At 45.9% G+C, this 3,281-nt stretch overlaps 1 protein-coding gene and 1 pseudogene across 13 annotated transcripts in view; one reads left to right on the forward strand and one right to left on the reverse strand.

Moving 5' to 3' along the window:
- Nucleotides 1-3,281, forward strand: part of SLC7A6 (solute carrier family 7 member 6) — a 41,588-nt gene that overhangs the window by 21,615 nt on the left and 16,692 nt on the right. The gene's annotated exons all lie outside the window — the stretch shown is intronic.
- LOC119472791 lies at nt 1,546-1,642 on the reverse strand (annotated as a pseudogene).

Raw genomic sequence — 3,281 nt, forward strand, 5'->3', positions numbered from 1 at the left:
GTCTCACTCTGTTGCCCAGGCTGGAGTGCAGTGGCATGATCTCGGCTCACTGCAACTTCTACCTCCCAGGTTCAAGTGATTCTCCTGCCTCAGCCTCCTGAGTAGCTGGGACTACAGGCATGCGCCACCATGCCCAGTCAATTTTTTTATTTTTAGTAGAAATGGGATTTTACCATGTTGGCCAGGATGGTCTTAATCTCTTTACCTTGTGATCTGCCCACGTTGGCCTCCCAAAGTGCTGGGATTACAGGCATGAGCCACCATGTCTGGCCTTCTGAGGTCTTATATGAAATATTTGCATACATCCCAGGGGAAAATGCTGATACATGTCCATACCTACCTGCAGGAGAGGCTGGGAAATGTCAGCTTTATTTTGGACAGCCATGACTTCAGCTAAAATTTCTATTACGAAGGAAAAAAGGGAAGAACAGATAGAGGAAGATAACTAGCTGTCTCTGCCACAGAGAGTGTGTGGGGGTTTGGTTAGGCTGGTAGGAGAAATTTTAGTTATAGAGAATATACACAAACTCTTTTAGAAGGCCTGAGAGTTTTATTATAGTACTTGCCTTGTCCCCTTAGTTAAATAGAGTAGAAACTAAAGAATGTTCACACATTAGTTAGTTTATCTAACTAACTTGTTTGCTCATATGGTCCTAAGACTAACCTTTTTCTACTGCAGGTGCTTAACTGCTTCCTACTGGGGTGATTGGCAAATGGTGTTTGCTTTAGGCCTTAGAACCTGGCCTTTAATCTTTACCCTCTAGTGGTGTTAACTCAAAGCTCTTGTCATTTAATGTGTGCTGAATAAAGGCCAGGAAGGCCAAGAAGTTGGGGCCAGCTGTCGATAACTCCTGTAGGTGAATGGCCCAGACACCCCAGCCTGCTCTTTCACTGTATTCTGTGTTTGAGTGAATTTATTCATCCGTTATTGAGTCAAGGTCTGCAGGACAGATCCCCACAACTTTGGGAATTTGTTTCTGCTTTGGCTTTAAGTCTGGATCTGCGATTTGAGTACTCCTTTCTCAGCAATATGCTCCCAGAGGGCCTTGAAGACCCTCAGGTGGGTCCCACGCTCATTGGTGCAGGCTTATCCAGCAAGGAAATGAGACCAGGAGAAGAGGGAAGGCTTGGACAATTTAATTGTGGTAGTTGAATCTTAGCATCTGGCTTAAAGGCCCACCTGTTGACTTTGTTTGAACTCTGATAGTTTATGGTAAGCTAGAGGGGCTGGGAGTTCTGGGAAGCAATAGAGGAGGTAGGATCAGATGGTGAAATTTTGTTTCTTAATTACAGGAGAACAGTCAAGGGAATTGGCTTCTGCTTGATAGACTGTTCTAGGAGCTCTCTGTTCTCTGGCAGGGCTGAGAGTAGTGTGAGGCAAGTGAGGTGCCTGGGGCCAGATGCTGCAGGGCGTGCTCACTCTCAGGTTCCTTCCTGTAGTCCCCTGAGAGTGACTGCCTCCTTGAATATTGTGCCCTAGGCACCTCCTAGCTTCACCCTGCCCTGGCTCTGCCTTCTGGTGCTACATTGTTGCTAATGAACTATTTTTATTTAAAAAAATTCTTTAAAAATTTTTTCAGAGGCCATGCTAATCTTCTCTGTATGGTTCCAATTTTAGCAGATGTGCTGCTGAAGTGAGCACAAACTATTTTTATTTTTATCTAGAAAGATGCGTTATGTTCACAGTAAACCAGTCATAAGGGCACATAGTGGAAAAAGTCTCCCTCTCTTTCCACAGCTTTAGGCTTTCTCTCATGAGGAGCCACTCTGACCAAGGGCTTTTGTATCTTTCCAGCTGGTCTGTTGGAATGGACGCTGCAGGGACTTCCAGAAGCAGCTACCTTCATTCAAGTTTAGCACCTAGTTGTTGCATTTCCACTGTGTGTAATATTTACCAGTGTGCAGAGAGGACCAAACCTATTGCACATGTATGGCAGGATAGAGGGAAGGAGAAGGAGCAGAAGTGAGACCCAGTGCCTGTTAGTGGGTCTGAGGAGTCTATCAGCTTCTTTTCCCCTTCTTGGAGCTGCAAACAAGAAGCACAGTTAGCACTGCCAGGATATTGTCAGTCTCTTTTTCTATGTGTATTTCCATCTTTTTGTGTCTCTTTTTGTCCCCTTCTCTCTGTCTCTGTCTCCTTGTCTCTCTCCCACCCCCCTGATTTCTGCCTTCTGTGTATTTTCTTGCCTTTCTTTTTTTTTTTTGTTTTTTGTTTTTTGTTTTTTTTAGAGGCAAGTTCTCACTCTGTTGCCCTGACTGGAGTGCAGTGACTATTCACAGATGCTATTAAAGTGCACTATTAGGCCCGGACTCTGGGCTCAGCAGCTCTCCCACCTCAGCCTCCCATGCAGTTGGGACTCCAGGTGTGCACCGCAGCCCCCGCCCCGTCAGTCTTTTTGTCCAAGCTGCATGCCCTCTCACTTCTGCTTCTTTTTGTGGTCCCGCTTCCTTCCTCTGCTTACTTATAGTTTCTGTCCCTTTGTTACTAAGGGCTTGTTTGTGACTTTGACTTGCTGTAGCCCCTGACCCTTCTGTCCATTACTGTTAGATTCAGTTTCTTGGTATTCTAACTCTTTGTTTCTGGGAGAGGCAATATAACAGGATCAACTTGGGTCCAGTGTCTGACTCCATTAGCCATGATAGGGAAGGGGAGACAGTTCCTAGGAAGGAGCTGAGGAGATACCTCAAAACATGGCTACTGTACTGTAGAGGGGTCTATGGATTACTGGTGCCTATTAACTAGGTAATCTTTATGTTAGCTGATCGAGGCTTAACCCCATACAGGTAGCTTTGATCATCAGGGTAGGTTTCCAGGAAGACCTGCCAGCAGCATGCATTCCTTTGGGCTTCTTCTTCCCTCCCATTTGACCACTGTCCCCCTGCTCCCACATCATGATTGACTAGTAAGCACCTGTGTTATTTGCCAATGTATTGAGTGAAAGCTCTTTCAAGCCATTAAGCCTGCCACCTGCCCACTGTGTTCATTTTCACAGTCTGGCTGTAGGCACTCCATTTGAGTGGGAGAATATTCAATTTTCTGACAAGTTGCCTTGCCCCAGGGAATTGGAAGTTAGAGTGAAAATCTTACTGCCTTGGTTCCAACCAGGGTTTATCAGTGCCCCTCTTTGCTTGGTGATGAGTTTACAATATGGCCAGGTGCAGTGGCTCATGCCTGTAATCCTAGTACTTTGGGAGGCTGAGTCAGGAGGATCCCCTGAACCCAGGAGTTCCAGACCAGCCTGGGCAATATAGGGAGACCCCTGTCTCTACAAAATACTTTT

Source organism: Cebus imitator, unplaced genomic scaffold (assembly GCF_001604975.1).
Source record: "Cebus imitator isolate Cc_AM_T3 unplaced genomic scaffold, Cebus_imitator-1.0 Scaffold118, whole genome shotgun sequence".
NCBI classification, from domain to species: Eukaryota; Metazoa; Chordata; class Mammalia; order Primates; family Cebidae; genus Cebus; species Cebus imitator.